General features: G+C 40.9%; 1 protein-coding gene and 1 pseudogene across 5 annotated transcripts in view; both read right to left on the minus strand.

The window, feature by feature from the left end:
• HS3ST5 (heparan sulfate-glucosamine 3-sulfotransferase 5) overlaps window positions 1–12518 on the minus strand; it is a 286591-nt gene extending 274073 nt beyond the window's left edge. For 3 of the 5 annotated variants that reach the window (XM_019029691.4, XM_055391764.2, XM_063707806.1), the window contains exon 1: window positions 11688–12516. The gene's annotated coding sequence lies outside the window, so the exon portion shown is untranslated. Of the gene's footprint in view, window positions 1–11687 lie in introns of all 5 variants that reach the window. The other 2 variants (XM_055391767.2, XM_055391768.2) reach the window with 2 other exon arrangements.
• A 6478-nt stretch (window positions 12519–18996) lies between these two features.
• On the minus strand, window positions 18997–20575 carry LOC101124225 (dnaJ homolog subfamily A member 1-like; annotated as a pseudogene).
• Window positions 20576–21357: the final 782 nt, after the last annotated feature.

Genomic DNA, 21357 nt, shown 5'->3' on the forward strand with positions numbered 1-21357 from the left:
CAGCAGGGCCAAAGGTATGCGTCCAACCTTCTGGTTTAGTGATAGTTACAATGGGGAGGACATGGGCCCTATTTCCTCACATGAGCATCCACAGGTTCCACCCAGCTCCACACTCACAGAGGTCCCTATTTTCCTTTTCTGCACTGTACTCCCTTTATACATCAGTCTCCCTTTTTTCTACCTTGGAGAGCCAAGACCCCACTTGGTTCTCTTCTGAAACAATGAAGTCTTTCTCCTCAAGCCTACTGTAGGTATCTAGGGAGTCCTGGGTAAAACAAAGACTGCAACATGCATCATTACCAGAATGACTGCCCCAGCCTTGTGTTGGGTAAAAAAAGACAGGCTGATAGAAGGGGTCTTCCCAAACAATAAACCACTGGCACAGGAAGGCAGCAAGCACCACATTAACCATATTTAGGACTTCATAACATTTTTCTCAGCATCACTATTAATATACCCCCTTTCAATTTCAAAAGTCTCCCAGTATGGATTGTAAGTCCTATGTTCAGCTACTTATAACACGTGTAAGACTTGTTCAGCTTTCCAACATTTCAATATTTTGGAATATTAAAAGTATGTAGGGAACTACCTGTAGACCAAGAATGGCTGATTGTTATTGTGATAGAATTAAGTCACAGTAAACCGCATGGTTGCAAGATAATAAAACTAGGCCCTTTCTTAGGGCAATGGAATTATTGGTAATCAGAAAGCTACTAAAGTCAGAGAAAGAAGTTAAGGTGTCTTTTAAAACAGGATATAGTTACATCTTCAAAATAGTTTAAGAATTTCAAAGTAAATTTATAACTAAAAGTACAGAGAATTAATTTGGTTCTACTTTTTTATTGCTCATGATTTTCTCTCACTTTAAGACAGGAAATGGGAATATAATATACACATAATTAGGGAATATTAATTAAAATGTTTTTATGTACTTTAGAGGAAAGCAAAGAACATAATATTTAATTACTACTTTGTTTTTAACTTCAGGAATAATATACAAGAAGTCACCTAAAATGGTCTAGTTTATTCAGTAAATTAAATGTGTCAATGTCTTTAGAGAATAGTGTATTATATTTTACATATTTTGAAGGTAATATTACATTTTACATGTTATATTTTTGAAACTAATTTCTTATTTTACTTGCATATATAATTACTTACCAGGGGATGACCATGCACATCTAAAAAAAGAGTTGCTTCCAAATGTTTGCCATTAAATGTATTAATCAACAGGTCATTTCTATTTATTTAGTACTAGAGACACATCTGTAGTGTGATTACCATACGTTGTTCGCTAATCTTCTGATCTTATTAAGTTTTCCATTTTGGTCATGGTAAAAGAATTTAATTTCATACTTATTTCCATTCTTAAAAGAGAACTCAGATTTTTAAATCTCATTAAGTGGATACTAATAATTGGTTAAATATAAGTCCTTTGCTTTGTAGAGAAAAATGAACTTAAATAATATGATTATTAGATATAATTTAAAAAATTTAAATAAAAGAAAACCTCAAAAATGAGCTCATGGACTATTACAGAACTTTTTGAAGGTTTCTTGGTCTGCAAGTAGAAAATGAAAATAAAAATGGCCTAATTCTCTATAGACTATATTACAGAAATGGAGACCTAAATCGTCTCTTAAAAATTATTATAATCATTTTGATAGATGGATGCTTACTTCTAGGCAGTTAGAACACTAGAGAAAAATAGGTAGTAGGGGGTTAGGGCAGGACGAAGGGGTGGAGTTTTCCCTGCTCCACCAGGCAGATTGTCCCCATTTTCTTATATTGTCCCCTCACTATGCGTTTTCTCCATCATCTAGCACACTCGATACTGTTTGTTTCGTTGAAAGTTGGGTTGCCCTTGGGCTTACAAGTTCTTTGAGAACTTGTAATATAAAGACTAATAAAGTCATCATATTCTCAGATCCAGCACACTGCCTGACACACAGTACCTGTTCAATGTATACTGAAATAAGTTCAGCAAGTAAGAAAGGCACAAAAAAGTCAGACACAGGGAGAGTTAAGATGATTATTTCTCCTATCAAAATGTATTTAGTGCTTCCTATATAATCCAGACACTATGCTAGGCACTGGAGATGTAGGTACTGTTGGGGGTGGGGAGAGAGTGTGTGTCTATGTGTGTGCGTGACAGGGGAATAACATTAACTCAATAGGGTATGATCTGTACTACCGAACAGAGAAGCAGAAAGATAGCCCATCCTGGCTTGGATGGAGGTGGGTGAGCTACAGAGAAAAGGGGCAAGAAAACAAAGAGAGGTAGTGTGGAAGATAAGAGGTTAGACAAGCAGAGAACCCTTAGGGAGAGGGATCAGCATATAGAAAGGAATGAAGTATGAAGGAGCATGGTCCATTCCTTCCCTGGAGTCACCCAATTGTAAGGACCTTGCAGAGGAGTGACAGAAGTTGAGTCCCAGGCTGGTCCACTGGAATAGTAAGGGCTTTGTAGGTTGAGCTAGTTTGAACTCTACCCTGAAGGTAAGGGATGCTGCAGGTTAGTAAGCAAGTGAACTGCATGATCAGATTTGTAGTAAGAAAAGAAATCAAGCATTGAAGAGGATGGAGATCCAAGGTTTATTAGGAGGCTACTATGATTCAGGTGAGAAGTTCCAATGGCCTGAACTTAAGGAATAGCACTGGGGCTGGTGAGATAGGTAGTGTTTAGGAAGCAGGATTGTCACATCTTGGTGACAGACTACAAGTGGGAGGAGATGATCTTGAGGTACCTATGTTCCTGCTACGATCTTTATGACAAACTATTCTTAGTTTCTCACTTTTCTTGGATGTCTGCGCAGATGATACTGCCAATACAGAAGAGCAAAATAACATAAAGTATTTGAGAAGAGGTAACCTTAAAAAAGTAATGGTGTATAAAAATTTTCAAGCACTTGATCTTTTTTTTGGTAGTACACAGTTGGAAGCCCTTATTTAAAGAATGCTAATATTTGTGGAATTCAGAAACTCCCAAAGTAAATGCTGCTATAAATAACCCTTAACTCACTGGCAATCCATTTCAGAATGGACAGGGTATGAAGATAAGATAAACAACCGATTAAGAAAAAATAATTATATTCAGAGAAAATCTGAAAATATTATGGCTAATATATATATTTAAAAATTTTTTTTTTTTTTGATACAGAGTCTTGCTCTGTCTCCCAGGCTGGAGTGCAGTGACACGATCTCAGATCACTGCAAGCTCCGTCTCCCGGGTTTACGTATTATGGCTAATATTTTTAAAGATTTTATGATGTGCCAGGCACATCTATCAAGACAATGGGAATAATGTTCTTCACTTTAAAGAGTCAGATACCAGAGCTAAGTTGGTATCACACATCTAGTCTAGATTTGGAAACAGAGGAATTGAACCATAGTTAAGTAAAAATAAAATGGAAAGAAGTATCTCCCAGCTACCCAAGCATCTGCAAGCCCATCAGTCCTACATACAACCTTGTACCTGTCTTGTGCTCTGCCTCTGCCCAGTTTTCCCAGGTCCTCCTGTCTGGGTGCCTCAGCTCTCTGCTTCTGAAGTTCTGAGTGCCCACACTAAGGAGCTCTGTGTCTGCCCCATTAAACCATGTGCCAAGTACCACGGAAATAGGGATGAAAAGAATACAATCCCTGTCCCTGAGAAGCACTCAAGTCAGGTGAGCAAGACAACAGTCCTTGAGCCTTTTCTGGATGATTTCAAGGGTGCAAGGGGACCTTTCAGATCTGCAGGAACCCTAGAGTTCCCCGTGGCAAGCTTTTCCAATTCTCCACGCTGCATCCCTGGGAAGAAGGCTCTTTTCCAGTGCCCTCTCATCCTATATTGTTGCATTCAGCTCAGAAAAAGTGAGCCAGATAGGAACTTTAGGTCACAGACAGCTAGCTCACCAGATGAGGACATTCCATTTGCATAAAATGTCAGTTCCCACTACTGCCTACAAAGTGTGAGTGCAACTGCGTCATGTACTGCATAACATCGTTTCGGCCAATGACACACCACATAAACAACAGTGGTCTCATTAGATTACACTATTATGTTTTTACTGTACCTTTTCTATGTTTAGATACACAAATCCTTAACATTGTATTACGACTGCTTACAGTATTCAGTATAGTCACATGCTATACAGGTTTGAAGCCTAGAGATGATAGGCTATATCATATATCCTAAGTGTGTAACAGGCTATACCATCCAGGTTTGTATAAGTACACTTTATGATGTTCACACAATGACAAAATCAGCTAACAATGCATATCCCGGAATGTATCTCCATTGTCAAGCGACAAATTACTGTATTTAGAAGGATTTTGGCAGACTTATTTAAGTCTATTTTAAAATCGATTCAATTGTTTGCTAAAAATTAATGTTATCTAATTCTTTGTTCTAGTGGCCATTGCATATACATATGAAAAGTATGTACACAAAGTCAAGAAATTGAGCCTTATTGAAATTAAATTACTCTTTTGTTCATTGCAAGGAAGATACAGGAAAGTAGGGAGGCATGGGTTTTAAGGCCCAGAAATCCACAGAAAATACTTGGGGGCTAACTGTAACTAAGAAGCCCATTAGTTTGAGGGTTAAATATGGGCTTCAGAGACAGATGGTGTGGGTGAGGATCATGGCTCCACCCCTTTAGCTCTGGGTCCTTCCTGGGCCTCAATTACCTCATCTGTGAAATGGAAATACTAACGGCATTATGTCCCAATGAATGCTTTGTAAGGGCAAAATGCATAAAAACCTATACTGCTTGATACATAGTAAATATCAACTACCAGAATTAAATGAGTGGCAAAAAAAAAAAAAAATCTAAGAATAAAATTAAACTTGATCTTTTAAGTCAAGTTATTCACATCTAGTGACCAGAGTTAGGAAATAGCTTTTCCCTTTATACACTGAGTTCTATAAGGTATGAAATATAAAAATGTCAGAAAGAAATTTGTGTAACCTAAAGTTTTCAACTCATATCAGATATAAAGACAAATATAAATATTTCAATTCCATAGCAAAAACTTTCATTCTTTTCCATTTACTACATCTGGATAAGAGGATACACACTCCAAAGAATCAAGTGAACTTATAAAGCGAGGCCTTGCAACTAAGAACAATGAATTAGCCGTCCCAAAAGCCTCCTCTTTTTTTTTTTTTCTTTTTTTAAATTAGATGGAATCTCACTCTGTTGCCAGGCTGGAGTGCAGTGGTGCAATCTCGGCTCACTGCAACCTCCACTTCCCAGGTTCAAGAGATTCTCCTGCATCAGCCTCCTGAGTAGCTGGGACTACAGGCATGCACCACCATGCCCAGCTAATTTTTGTATTTTTAGTAGAGACAGGGTTTCACCATGTTGGCCAGGATGGTCTCGATCTCTTGACCTTGTGATCTACCCGCTTCGGCCTCCCAAAGTGCTGGGATTACAGGCGTGAGCCACCGCGCCCGGCCCCAAAAGCCTCCTTTTAATTTCTGTGTTCAGCATAGGCCTTTAAATCTGGTATTACTTTAATCAAACTTAAGTGTTAAAACACATAATTCTTTCTTCATACACGTCCCTCAAGAGTAAGAGAACCCATGCTTTAAAATGGAGAAACATGTATTCAAATACACATAATGAGCATGTTGTGCCCATTATGTTTAATCATCTATGATGATGGTATGTTGATGTTAAAGATGGTGGTGATGACAGCAGTATCAATTACTACTTCCTGAATTTTTACTATGTATGACACTCAATGCTAAGTATTTTACATAGATTATCATATGGATATCAATGAAGTGGTATTTCCATTACCATATAATAGATAAAATTACTAAGAATTTGGCCGGGTGCAGTGGCTCACGCCGGTAATCCCACCACTTTGGGAGGCCGAGGTGAGCAGACCACTTGAGGCCAGGAGTTCAGACCAGTCTGGCCAACATGGCAAAACCCTGTCTCTACTAAAAATACAAAAATTAGCTGGGCATGGTGGCACATGCCTGTAGTCCCAGCTGCTCAGGAGGCTGAGGCACGAAATCACTTGAACCCAAGAGGAGGAGGCTGCAGTGAGCCAAGATTGTGCTGCTGCACTGCAGCCTAGGTGACAGAGCGTGAGTCCAACTCAAATAATAATAATAATAATTTATTAAATTACTAAGAACTAGAAGAATGAAGTAACTTGCCCAAGACACCATAGTTAATAAGCAGTAAAGCAGGGATTTTAATTCAGCCAACTCTGTCTGACTACAGTACTTACACTCCAATGAATACTTCATTTATGTTGAGGCATGTTCAGAATTATTGTGATTTTTTTCATTGACTTGAGTTAGTTAGCTATGGCAGAGAGCATTACAGTGACATTTTAATATGTTCTTGAATAGTTCCCCAAACTATACTCAAATAGTAAGATTGTTAATATTTATGATAGAACAGTTGTGGTACCTCATTAGCAGTTTAAAGAGTCTGTTACTTCATGTTAATTATGCCTTGTATGCCTTTTGAAAATAAAAAGTACAATTACAGGCATTCTTCCTTTTGTCTACTCCTAAACTTAAACATTTAAACCGGCTTATTATTTCACACTTCTTACACCATCCTTCTCCCTTCTATCTCAGGCCATTCCATCTCATAAAAGTTATTATTCCACAAGGTTTCATAGATAGTAATGTCCTCAGATCATCATGACAAAATAAAATGTCTATTCAGTATTAAATCACATCTTAAAACTGTGCAATTATAAAGACACTTGAAGCTTTTTTTTTAACCTCTGGAGTAGCAACATGTGGAATGCTCTGCTTCAGTACATGCAGTAAATATTAATGGGATGCCAACTGTGTGTACCTAAGTCTAAGCAGAATAAGTCTTCTCACTTCACACCTTCTATAAAACTCAGATTCCTTTGGCAAGTACTATACACCATAGTAACACAACATTGACCTCTGTGCAAGAGGTTCACATTATAAGGATATCATGGGAAGCATAAAACATTCAGTATCAGATTCTGTGAGCTATTAAAACCACTTAAATATGGCATCGGTTCTTAAAGTTACCTAATTTAAAAGTAGCTGAACCTTTGGAAATTATTGAGTCCATTAAAAACTACATTAAGTTACAGCACTATGCTCAAGGACCGCTGTGGTTCAGGTTATGTCACGGCCTCATTACAATTGCCTTCCCTATGAATTTCAGAAGAATTCACTAGAAGTTGAAAATTATCATAAATCTCAGTCGCTAGAATCTATTTGCTTTACATCTAACTTGCTCCCTACTGGGCCCTCTATTTAAGTAAACTTAAAAAAAAATCTATTCAAGAGCAGAGTAGACTGCCTGGACTCAAATGCCAATTCTGCCATATAGTAGCTGCAGAGCTTGAGTCATTTATTTAGGTTCATAAACCCTCACCTTCCTCATCTCCTAAATGGCAGTAAAAATGATAACATCAATGAAAAATAAAATAATAGCAGCTGTACCTACTTATTTTCCCTCTGTAAAATGGGAAATGACAGGAGAGCTACCAGAATTAAATGAGTTAATATGAGTAGAGCTCTTTGGACATTGTCAGGCACATCATAAAATTTATTACAAGTGTTTCTTAAATAAATTGTTCAAAAAAAGTATCATACTCCATATTTTCAATATCAAACTAGTAGAGCATTTATGAGCATCATTCTCAAAGTGATGCTGACTTCACAAACCATGTATGGCACAAAGGGATTCTATTCCTATTGTACAAGGTTATTAAAAAACAGATATATACATAAACATAAACATAAATATATACTATTTACATATGTACAATGTATATATACATACACATTGTGTATATATATACACACATATACATAAATATATGTATATGTAAATAAATATAAATAAAATTTACCTCCCCCATGCAGAGTCAAGTTAGGCAAAGTGGTCTAAAGTCAAACTCTTCAACCATTTCTTAATATGGACATAGCTTTCCTTGATAAAACTTCAAGAAGAAGAAAAATAATCTACTGGACCAATGCCAATTAATAGTAAGACACCATAATGGAAATTCCATATGAGATTTAGAGAGGTTCATTTATCCTATCTACATTATATGAATTTCCATATGTAATCTTTTACTCTACTTTTGATAAGGGTTAGCTACTCTGAAATGTTTTTTACTTAGATTGGTGATTTTTAAATGAAGTTACTAACATCTTGCTTTAATTGCACTTCTGCTTAAAGGTTAAGATAACATTAAAACTCAGAAACAAACATTGATTCCAGAGGCGCAAAATTTGTCAACAATTAAATTAGATACCAGAAAATATATACAAAAGGTTACATTTTTGCTAACTTGAAACAATTAATGTTGAATTCACAGAAAGTCTAAAATACAGGATTTTTCTGAATGGTAACAGTTTAATTTATAATGAAAAGTTTAACTAGGTATTTTTGTTTTGAGGTCCCCTCACCAAAAAATGGAAAGGATTTAAATGATTTGAAATTTATGGCTTAAACAATTTCCTTAACTTGACTTGTTCTCTCTTTTAAGCTATTCACCTGTACTTAAAATAAACTATTATTCCATTACCAAATAATAACTCTTCACTTAATTGCAATCATCTCAGAATATGAAAATATTGGGATAAAGTATTTAGAAATCCAAAAAATTCATCCATATAAAAACCAATGAAATATAGAAATATCACATAATTTCAATGTTCAAACACAACTCTAGTGTTACTGCTCATACTCTATTCCCAAATTGGAATCATTTTTAGTAAGCATTCTCTCCTCCACTAGCCCCTTTTACTAGGAAGTTACCTTGAGAATTACTTTATTCATGAAATGAGGGTGCCTACAATAAATAGACCATCCTGCTAGACATGTCAAGAGCATCAAATAAAATTCACTTCAACTAAAATTTCCATAAGACATTTCCCCTTTTCTAAAAAATCCTAAATAACTACTTTTGTTAACTTGTTCATTTATATATAATTGCTTTTTTAAAAAACGTTACTGTTTCTGAGATTGTAAAAATAAAGAGACGGTAAGATTTAGGAGCAAAATATTTCTTGTGTTCTATGAATGCGAATTCACTTTTTCAGTGCAACAAGAATATTTGCATTTACTCATAAATGAATACTAATGACAAATTCAGAGCTGGCATTACTCCATAGAAATCACACACAGAAAGCCAGAGCTAGAAATCATACAGTGCACAGATAGTTATATTACTCTAAAGTATTCAGACAAAGAGCAAGGAGATTAGAGTCAACATCAATTCTCTGAAGTTGAGTCACATCTTAACGACATGGTGGGATAAGGATAATTGTAGAATTTAGGAGGGAAACAAAGTTGGCTAGTTAATATCTTATGTGATTTCTGAGTCAACAGCTCTTTGTTGACCACCTACTCTGGGCAAGATGCTGCTTCCCTAAGTAAGCCACTGCTCTACAGTTCTATTTACACTGTGTAGGAGTAAGCATCCTGCTTCTACCAGAAATCCTCCCTTTTTGTTTAAAATAACAACCCAGCTCAGCTTTGCATATTGTGTGTGTTCATGCGCTCAATAAATACTTTTTGAATGAGTGAAAATTCAGTGAGTAAGAAGGTTATTCATTCAAAAACATCTGTGTATGCCGGCAAAAATGGTGAGGACAATGACAAAAGCATAATGAAAACACTGGGCAACACCTCCTCACAAAGATGTCAAAGGGAGCAACTTCAAATGTTAAAATTTAAGCATGAGCTCTGGCTCAACCTAGAAACCAGGATCCCAGTACTTGCTGTAATACTCCATTGAATATTGTGCTCATAATTTCCCATGTAATTTGCTTACATACCTATTTGAAAATATTTTTCTCAAGTAATGATGTTTCTATATGTTTTATTAATTGAAAAAAGAGTGTTTCTAAAAGGCCAGAGTAGCTTGGGAGAGGCCAAAGCAGTTTTCTTTTTCACTGTTAAAACACTGGAGGCAGTTAAATTTAAGCAACAGTTTCCTTCCCATTGCTACGTGTCTTGTAATATCTTCTTGTGTCTCCATCAGTTCACTGGTGAATAACTTCATATTCCTGAAGTTAAGAAGCCTGCCCTGATGCTCATGCAGTTACTTTGAGCAATGACCAAACAGAGAGAGGAAGGTAAGTAGTATTGTTTTCATTTCTTTAAAAACTTCACTAGGAGGAAACCCCAAGGTAACAATGACAACAAAAATCTATTGCAACATAATTGATAGCAATAAAACCTTTTTTAAAAAATAATCATTTTTGATATTCATATTTGTAATCCCCTTTTATCTTCAACTTTTTCTTGAAAAGAGCTTAATATATTTGAAATAAATTATAATGTGTACTTTGTCTAAAGCTCTGAAATATGTAGAAACTACTAAGTAAAACCTTTGAGAAGCACCAGCTGTTTATTACTTCTAGCAAATCAGTTTAGAAAGGAGCACTAGCACAGAAAGAAGGCCCACCCACCCACTTTCGCTCCCACCCAACCCGACACTGCATGCTATTTATCAGACCAAGTTTACATAAATCAGAGAAGAGTTACAGTGCTATTAAATGTATCCACGAAGTAATATGACATAAAGCACTTTGCAAATATTAAATCTCTCCCCAGTGTTTTCTAAGAAGAAACTGGTATTCGTATTCGGAGACAGGAGAGGGGGAGAGAGGGGAGGGAGGGAGGGAGAGAGAGAGGGAGAGGGAATAGGGAGAGAGGGAGAGAGGGAGAGAGAGAGAGAGAGAGAGAGAGCGAGAGAGAGAGAGAAAGAGAGAGAGAGAGAGAGACCCACCGGGTGAAGACAGGGTAGACCACGGATGTGAGCATCAGCTCCCTTGGGTGGGTGCCCTGAAGCACTGAAGTAGGGAAGCGGAAGAGTAGAGGAAACCCACCAAGGTGAAGTGACTCCGGAGTTGTGGTAGAGGTTTGTTTGCTGGGCGCTTGGAACCTCCAGGTAAAGACATCCACCTTAAGCTGGACGCTCCTTGCAGGTTGCCCTAAACCAAGGTGGTCGCCCAAGTAACAGGAGCAGGAGTCTCAGCGCTCCAGTGAGTAGCGACAGCGACCTCTCAGACTTGTTAGTATTAACAGTATGACCACCCCTCGACTGCATCCATCCCGCGCGCGCGCGCGCGCGTGTGTGTGTTGGGTGGGAAGAGATGCATAAAGTGGGGCTGTGAGGGGTGTGGGAGGGGCCAGCTGGGAAGAGAAAACACCCCACCCACATGTTAAGTTAGCCTTTGCCTGTTCTTTGCCTGCCCTCTGCCTGTCCTCTGCTGGGGCCTCGCAGGCCCCCACTGTCCCAAAGCTGCCCTCGCGCTCCAAACAGCTCCACAGCCACCCCAGAAGTGACCGAACGCGAACCCCTAAACTCTGGCGAGCGCAGTAAACGCGTGTTCCCTTTCTCCCTCAAAGAGAGCGCTACCCAGCGCTCTGGGAGAGACTGAGAGAGAAACAGACAGGCAGGCTGACTGACACCTTCTGTCTAATTTTACCCCAGGAATTGCCCCTGCCGTTTCTCATCTCGCACTAGTTTAACCTCTGGTCCTAAGCAAACCTCTCAAAAGTCTTCCCCAGGCAGCACCCAGGAGAACCGAACCCCACAAAGTGCTTTTTTGCTGGCATCACCCGGATGCTTCCCTTTGGCGATTTGCCCCTTCTCATTTCCCCCCAAATCTAGAGGTCTCAAAGCCCCTCCCCCGCGCGAGGCGGGCAGCGCGCCTTGCTCACCATGGTCCCCGGCGGTGGCGGCGCGGGCGGGAGCCTCAGGGCGCGGGGGTCGGCGGCGGGTCGCGTGGGGTCACCCGGCCGCTGCTGCGGTCCGGACGGCAGTTGGTCCAGTAGTTTCGGATGCCCGGGCTAGGCTCGGCGGAGAGCGAGTCGGCGTGAATGAGAGCAAACCAACAGGGCTGTGCGTGGCGCGTGTGAGTAAGACGCGGGCGGGCCCCACACGCAGGCGGAGGCGGCGGCGGCGGCGGCGGCGAGGTCTGAGGCGGGGAGCCGGGCGGGGGGGCAGGCGGGCGAGAAGTAGTGGAGTTTAGGGCGCGTTTCCTGCACTTCCCTGAGAGGCTGGAACCAGGTGCGGCAGGGCGCGCTCCCGTGGCGCGGGCACGGCACGGGCGGCCGCAGGAGCCGGAGTCCGCGCAGTGCCGGAGACCGCAGCCGCTCTGCGGGGGGAGGTGAGCATCCTCCTTGCCCCACGAGGGCACCGGCGCAGCCCCGGACCCTGCGCGCAGAGGGCGAGACTTCGGGCGTCCTCGGTGACAGCTCCTCGGGCAGCCCGCTCCCTCCCAATCCGCCCAAAAGAGCAACACTCAGTGTGACTGGGATCTTCCCTTCCTGCGTCCTCGAGCCTCCGGTGCCAAGCTGTGCGGGCGCCCCGCTCCCCGCGGCTGGCGCTGTCACGGCCGCCGCCCGGCCCCCAGAGCGCCCGAGCCGGCAGCTGCCTCCCGGAGACGTGCCCAGCTGTGTGCGCGTGTGTGTGTCTAAGCGAATCTCTTCCCCTCCATCACTTGGGAGCGCAGGAGGGACCGGGTCCCTGGCGACCAGCTGCAGAGTGGCTGCCAGTCCACACCCTCCCAGCTCTCTCCCCACCCACCCCGCCCCTACTCCTCCTCGCCTTCCCCTCCTCCCCCTGCTCCTCCTCCAGCTGCCGCTCCCGAGCTCCCAAAGGCAGCGGAGAAACCGCAGCGAAAGGGAGGAGGAGGAGGGTGGGGAAGGAAGCGCAGGTGTCTTCGGCGGAGAGACGGGCGCACGCACCGGAGCGGCTTGCTGCAGGGGGAGGGCAGGGCCTTAGGCGGAGAAAGGGGAGGAGGAGGATTTACCCGGAGGCGGAGGTCCCGCTGCTGAGCCACTGCGCGTCCCACCCAGGCGCTGGAACCGCGGGCGAGCAGCGCAGTGGTGCGGCCGGGTGGGCGCGCAGGGCTCCCAGTTGGACTGAGGTCGCAGCTTGGGGAACCTGCGGAGGTGACCAGGGTGGCAGAACTCGGGGACGCAGAGGTCGGAGGGACCCAATTGCTGAGGCGCTGAGACCGGTCTCTCTGGGGTGAAGGGGATGCCTAGACCCAGAGCCTGGGGCACACAGGTGTCCAGGAAGCTGGTGTGTGTGGCTCCAGAGTGCCAGGCGGTAGAGCCGGAGGCGGTGAGGGGTCGGGCGGCGGCCGCGGCGTGCTTGGAGCTGCTGTGTGCATCCGGAGTCACAGGGGGCGATCACCGCCTAGCTGGGAAGCGGAGCTCAGGACTCAGCCTTCTTTCAGGTCCCAAGTCCAAAAGCCGAGAGGCACACTAGCCTTCCCAATTTAGTCTGTGTTCCTCCAACCCTTTGCCCCCAGCAAAACAACAGGCCAGGAGCTGATTCTACCTGCTACTTACTGTGCTCTTTACCCGATTGAAAGGACTCTACTGCTCCAAGGAGACTGATGTGTTGCTTCCTGTCTCCCAACTCTAGTCCCCTCCCTCAACATACATTCCTACCCAACCAAAATTATCCAGAACATTGTATTTCTCATTGATAAACTTTTTCCCTCTGGGGTTCCCTAAAAATGAAAATCTTTCCTCCCTTTTTATCTGTAGAGGCAGGCATTAAGTCTCTTGCTTAACATTTCATAGTACAAATGCAGTACACAGAAAAGTCCTTTAGGCAAGAAATCACAGCATTATTGCTTATGACGGCTTGTCTGTTTTCAAATGACAGTCGCAGAATGCAAATTTGTGTCAACCTGAGGTCAGTGGAGAGAGTTGGTCCATTTAATTAGAGGTATTTTGGAAGGAATCTGGGAAACAACACTAGAAAGAATTGCTGTACTTTCTCCAGTACCCATTCCTTTTTATTATGGTAATTTCACTCTGTTAATTTAGGCAATCTGAAAATGAAAGGTCGGATGCAATTTACAAGGCACAATATTTCTAGATTCTCATTCAACAGCCCGCCCCACCTCCTTCCTCCCACCACTCTTACCATCACCTCAAAAGGTCATGAGCTAAGAACCCAAACTGCACTTTTTAAATCTCAGGATATAGCCTGAATGACAAAGCTGTTGAGTTTTAGAAAGAGACCAGTTAAGTCTAAACTTATTTACCAACTACTCAGACAAAATCATATGCTCAGCAGCAACAATAAAATGTATACTGTGTAATATATTGAGCAGGAGGAAAGATGGCTGTTTGCCAGATATGTGATCCATTAACCTCTTTAGCTCATTGTTGGCAACAATAGCATACAATCACATTCCTATGTTTGAAAGACAAGAGATTTTTTTTTCCCATCTTAAAATCACAATGCCACATTACAGTCTAAAAGAAACCTCAAACAATAAAAGTAATAAGAAAGGAAGAAACACGGTTTGTTTTTTTTTCTGAACAAATGTTGCTGTTCTGTTTTTTTTTCTTGTGGGGAAAAATGCTGATAAGCAATAAAGTCCACAAAAGCATGACAATAGATTTTGAAGAATGCATCACTCCATCTATTAGTCCTTTCAATTAGTAAACTTTATTTAAAAGGTTTATTTATATTATCTTTTGATTGGTATTCAGTCTTTCTTTTGTACCTGGAAGATGACTGAGAAGGAGGATGGGTGAGCTGAATCTGGTTTCTCATAATTCTGTCTTGCATCAGGTTTATGTCTGGCAGGAGAGGAATGCTCAGCAGCCTGTGCTTTCTCAGCAATCCTAACTTCTCCTCAGAGGATCCTTTGCTGTGTAGCTGGTGGATTGTGAGATTGTCACAGTAATTTTGCCTGCCTGCTACAGGGTCACGCCTGGGGTTGGGAGCAGGTACGGTTCCAAAAACTGGGATGCAATGCTCTGGAAAGAGCTTTTACCTTGCCCAGAGTTGGAGGATTAGATGAAGGTGCATGAGCTTTTTTGTGTTGCTTTTCAACTTCTACAGATGACCTGGATTTTCTGCTAGGTGAAGTGCAGAGGTGGGTGGGTGTGGTCTAACATTTTAAGAAACATCTTGGTATTGTGGTAAATTAAACAAATAAAACTAAACACCAGACATAATGGTACACCCAAAAAATCTATTTGAAATACAGTTTTGAAAACAGTCACAGATTTATTGGTTTAGCTTAGTCATCTATGCCAAATAAAGTACACAGCAATGAAAACATTTGGTTAATTAGAGTGTTCATTTGGTAAAGAATATATTTTTTTTCCTGAACATCAGCATACTCTCTTGTCTCATAAAGATGTAACCATTAAATATTATTTGGGCCAGTGATGCTAGCTTATGTCTATAATCCCAGCACTTTGGGAGAAGGTGGAAGGATCACTTGAGGCCAAGAGTTTGAGATCAGCCTGGGCAACATAACGAGACCCCTTTTCCACAAAAAATTAGAAAAAAAAAAAAATTAGCCGGGCAGGGTAGTGTATGCCTGTAGTCTCACCCACTCTGGAGGCTGAGCCAGGAGGATCCCTTGAGCCCAGGAGTTTGAGGTTACAGTCATCCATGATCACACCACTGCACTGCAGCCTGAGCAGCAGAGCAAGGCTCTGTCTCCAAAATATAAGAAGTATTATTTACTTTACAGCTTCAAATGGAAACTGCCCTCTCAGTAAAATATAGAAATGTTTGTCATTATGAAGAAATTGAGGGCAGCTGACTTACTTTCCAAAATCTATCTTTTTTTCTTTTAACCAGCCAATTGCTGACTTTCAATTGGTTTAGTAAATATTCATTGAAAGGGCCCTTCAGTCCAGGCACAGTGGCTCACACTTGTAATCCCAGCACTTTCGGAGGCTGAGGCAGAAGGACTGCTTGAGTCCACGAGTTTGAGGCCAGCCTGGGCAGCATGGAGAGACCCCATCTCTACAAAAAAATTAAAAAATATATATGGGCTTGGTGTCACATGCCTGTAGTCCCAGCTACTCAGGAGACTGAGGTGGGAGGGTTGCTTGAGCCCAGGAGGTCAAGGCTGCAGTGTGCTATGATTGTACCACACTCCAGCCTGGGCAACAGAACAGGATGCCATCTCAAAAAAAATTTAAAAAAGGAAAGAAAAGGGTCCTTCTATGTGCTACCACTGGAAACCAGAAGATGAATAGAAGAAGTCTCTGCTCTCATTGAGCGAGGTCAGTAATCGCTAGGGCTATCAAGTTGAACAAGGTTCATTTTATTATAAGGAAATGTGCCCCTGTATCCACATCTCCATGCTCCATCACTATATTTGGGTATCTCTTGTATGAAAATTGTGGTTTCTGTATCGTGCAATGCTGTGTTTAGCCATGAGAGACCTAAAAGTGTAAGGCCATGACTGATTGTAAGGGAAGCATTTCTCATGGAAGGAGTGCGTCCACAGACCAAATATCAAAAACTCCGAGGGTGGTAAAGAGGATTTGACCTCTCTCTAGGTCTAGACAAGTGCTGGCCAATAGAAATACAATGTAAGACACAAATGTAAGCCACATATATAATCTAAAATATTCTAGGAGCTTATTCAAAAACTTAAGAAACAGATGAAATTAATTTTAATGATATATTTCATTCAACCTAATATATCAAAAATATTATTTCAACATGTAATCAATATAGTTATCATTAATGAAATACTTTACTTTTTTTTTCATACTGTGGTAGAAAGAATGACTTCCCAAAGATGTTTGCACCCGAGTCTCTGGAACCTGTACATGTGTTACCTTACCTGGCAAAGGGATTTTGCAGATGTAATTAAGGTTAAAGACCTTAAAATAGGGGGATTATCCTGGATTGTCTGCATGGGTTCAATCTAATCACACGAGTTCTTTTTTTAAACAGCCAAATAATATTTTTGTATTACTAATTTTAACTATTTAAAATGAAAAGTTACATATTTTAATTAGTGAGAAGCCAAGTCTTTGACCTAAGGAGAAAATGCCTGTAGTGACAAATGTTGAAAATGCTTTGTAATCAGTATACTAAGGAGACATTCATATATTTCAAGAATTGCTTAGATGCTGATATTTAAATGTAAGCATGTGACCATATGCTGACTTTAAAATATACAATTAAAGGTATTTATCACAGTTTGGTATACTCCCAGCATTAAGTACAGATACTTTGGAGCATAAATCAAATGGTTTAAAGTGAGCCTGTAACATACCTAAGGAATACCTTCCCATATTGTACATGCAGATTACTTCTCCTCCATGTAAAGATCTCATCACTTTAAGTTCTAAGTTAAGTTTAACCCAGCTCTGTAAGTCACTACTTAGGGGCTCAGGATGGCCTAAAAAGAAGGAAAAAAGAATGTAACGAGGACTGATCGACAAGTTTTCTATATATATGTAACTATATATGATCTACATATGTTATATATGTACTATATTGTATAACATTAGTTATATGATATATAAACTATAAATATGATCATTTCTGTTACTGATGCCATAGCTAAATTATGTATTATGCATCTTCAAATAAAAGTCGAAGCAATAGGGTAAATGCAGAAGCATCACAATGAGTTCCACTTAATACACATAACTATACAGACCAAGATTTCTGTTGGTACTTGAAATGGATCAAGTACATCTAGTGGACATTGACAGGTATCAGCAAAGATGGGCCATTACAATGGAGAAGCTTAGTAGGATGATGAACATCATGCCAGAGGTGGTGTTCAGTGTCAAATCTCTTAATAGTGCCAGTGAATAACACTCACTGCTGGTATTATATATGCAGTAGTGAATAAGTGAAGAACTATAACCATAATATGCTCACTTCTTGCTATTTCATTTTATCTTCTGATTACCAGTTAAATATAGTGGTCCCTTAGTATCCATGGGGGATTGGTTCCATGACCCTCCTGGGTACCAAAATCCAGATGTTCAAGACCCTTATATAAAATAGTGTGCTATTTTTCTATAACACATGCACAACCTGCTATATACTTTTTTTTTTTTTTTTTGAGATGGAGTTTTGCTCTTGTTGCCCTGGCTGGAATGTAATGGCGTGTTCTCAGCTCACCAAAACCTCCACCTCCTGGGTTCAAGTGATTCTCCTGCCTCAGCCTCCCAAGTAGCTGGGATTACAGGCATGTACCACCATGCCCGGCTAATTTTGTATTTTTTAGTAGAGACAGAGTTTCTCCATATTGGTCAGGCTGGTCTCAAACTCACGACTTCAGATGATCCGCCCTCCTCAGCTTCCCAAAGTGCTGGGATTACAGGCGTGAGGCACCATGCCTGGCCAACCTGCTGTATACTTTAAATCATCTTTAGATTACTTATAATACGTAATATAATGTAAATGCTATATAGTTACACTGTACTTTAAAAATTTTTATCTTTTTTATTTTATTTTTTTTTTAAATATTTTAAATCTAGGGCTGGTTGAATTTGCTGATATGGAGGGCCAACCATACAGAGTTTTAATTTCAAAGTTTAACAATGAATGGCCATAAGTGGAGGTCGATACATATGCTTAGCATTTCAAGCTAAGCTTGCTCATAGACACATCTGAAATTAATTACAAGACATGACCTAACAAATGCTAGCGGAACTTTTCTTAAAAGTAATTTTTACAGATATTAGGCCGGGTGTGGTGGCTCATGCCTGTAATCCCAGCACTTTGGGAGGCCGAGGTGGGCGGATCATGAGGTCAGGAGATTGAGACCATCCTGGCTAACACGGTGAAACCCCGTCTCTACTAAAAATTAAAAAATTAGCCGGGTGTGGTGGCAGGCGCCTGTAGTCCCGGCTACTCGGGAGGCTGAGGCAAGAGAATGGTGTGAACCCGGGAGGCGGAGCTTGCGGTGAGCCGAGATTGTGCCACTGCACTCCAGCATGGGCGACAAAGCAAGACTCCATCTCAAAAAAAAAAAAAAAAGAAAAGTAATTTTTACAGATATTAAACGTCATCTTGCTCACTGATGTCAACATATATTTAGGGCAAAGTCAGAGCTTTTATATTTTCATTTATTATTCATTTAACTTTTAAAACACTACTATAATTGAGTATTAAAACAAAAACAATAGCAAGAAGTGAGCATATTATGGTTATAGTCCTTCACTTGTTCACTACTGCACATATAATACCAGCAGTGAGTGTTACTCACTGGCACCATTAAGAGGTTTGACACTGAACACCACCACTGGTATGATGTTCATCATCCTCCTAAGCTTCTCCATTGTAATGGCCCATCTTTGCTGATATTGGTCAATGTCCACCAGATGTACTTGATCCATTTCATCAGTGTCTTTTACTTCCTACCTCTTAGGCAGGAGTTATTCTAGCAAAGAGAATTTATCAGGAGACAGAAAGGCATTCTCACGGAAGTAGACCTTAAATTTGATGATTAGGTGATCCTTTTCATAGGATCTACAATAAACTGGCATGCCTTCATTTAGCACACACTTAATATCTCTATGCTTGACAATCTGAGCTGGGGGATGAGAGGTGTTGACTGGGGTTTGGTTGTCAAGGGTGGATATTGGCTTTTGGAAGACATGCAGTGCTTCAACCAGTTTTATGTCCAGAAGACATAAAAGGTCTTCTGGTCGAATAAGAAAGTATGGTGCTTCTGATCTAAAACAATGATAATATCTCCTGCCTCCTGATCTCCTTCACCATGAAAGATATCTACTGGTCGTCTTTCATGCCTTTGTCATGAACTTGTAGAATCTTCTTCTCTCAAACTATCCTCCTTCCATTGCAACTTTTACATCTATCTTTAGGACTGATCTCCTCCCCATGGCTCTGGCATTCCATGCACACAGACTGAAATTCTTGAGCCATTCTAGGTCGTATCTGATGAATTCTTATTTGCATTCTAGTACTTCAGTGATTGGGACAGCACTCTACTGCCCCTTTCTTACCACCTTGGCCTACATACTTGCCACAAATCACATTATTTTATGGAACTAATTTTCTTGTTGCACCATTAAATACATCTTCTGTGGCTACTGAGAGCTGATGCACAATATTTTTACCTCTTTTTCTCTCTGCATCCTTCCTCTTCCTTCAAATAACATATCAACGATGTCCATGAGGGAGCCAAAACTGCCACTCACTTCACCCTTTTTAATTGCCCACTCTCCTCTTTTCTCAAATAATTCAATTTTCTTTGCTTCAGAGAGCACTTCATAAGCTTGAGAAATCTGTTTACACTTCTGTTTGTTATTTGGATTCTCACCAGGGTAGTAATTCAAGACCAGTTTCCTGTAAGACTCTCTTAACTCTTCCTGGATGGCATTGGGTATCACCCACAAACCATTACAGTAAGTGGTTTCTTTCACCACTTTCTACAGCTGGCAAGGGGGCTAAGGCTTGTGTGTGGGAGCAAGAAGGAGTTTGGGCAGCTACCACTCCTCCACCTCTCACCAAGTGTTTTGGAAAGCTCCCTCACATGAGTTCTTAAAAGCAGAGAATTTGTTCAGGCTGGAAGAAGAAGAGATGTGACAGGAGAATTCAGAAAGAGTCAAAGCATGAGAAGGATTCAACATGTCCTTGCTGGTTTGAAGATGGAGGGGACAGTGTGATAAGGAATGCAGGTGGTCTTAAGGAGCTGAGTGGCTTCTGGCTGACAACCATGAAGGGAACAAGACTCATGCCCTACAACCACAGAAACAGAATTCATCTGACAATCCAAATTAGTTTGGAACAGATTTACCTGTAGAGCTTCCAGAAAAGAATGATACCCCATGTACACATTGATTTTGGCCTTAGGAGTCTCTAATAAGCAGAGGGTTCAGCTGAGCCACTCGATATGGGACTTCTGGTCTACAGAACTGTCAGATAGCAAATGTGATAAAGGGGTGTTTCAAGCCACTAAATTTGAGGTAATTTTTTATGGCAGCAATTGGAAATTCATATATGTAACAAATCTTGAGACCTAGTATGTATTTTACATGTATGGCACATCTCAATTTGTACTAACCACATTTTAAGTATTCAGCAGTCGCGCATGTGGCTAGTGGCTACAGTACTGGACAGTGCAAATGTAGACCAACGGGAGTCAAGATGTCTAGGAAGTGCTAGGTTTGTAGCCTAAACATAATGTCACCATGTGGAAAGAGAAGATGATCAAGGAACGGGGGCAGTTGGCAAGTTCTTTTTCGATTCCCCATCCTGTAATCTGTGAATTGGATAATCTTGCTCATACAGAAAACAAGCTAAATTTTACAAACTTTCTAGATTGTCTAAGTTCATTAGACTCTGAAATTTCTGTTTTAATTGCCTTCTGGCTATTGAAAAAGTATTTTTTGAATATTTCATTTTTATCTCAGTTAAATTTTGGAGCAATCAAGACAAGAGTTGTTGCTCACACCTGAATTTATGCTTGAGATGGAGCATTAGTTATTTAGTTCTAGTATTATGGGGTCAGGGCAAGGTAGGCAAGGGTAGCCATGGAAGATCTCCAGGAGTAGAATTATGCAGATTGATTTAGCTTTCCTAGGAAGGCTGTTACTCCTCACCAGAGAGTTG

This window comes from Gorilla gorilla, chromosome 5 (assembly GCF_029281585.2).
Source record: "Gorilla gorilla gorilla isolate KB3781 chromosome 5, NHGRI_mGorGor1-v2.1_pri, whole genome shotgun sequence".
Classification (NCBI taxonomy): domain Eukaryota; kingdom Metazoa; phylum Chordata; class Mammalia; order Primates; family Hominidae; genus Gorilla; species Gorilla gorilla.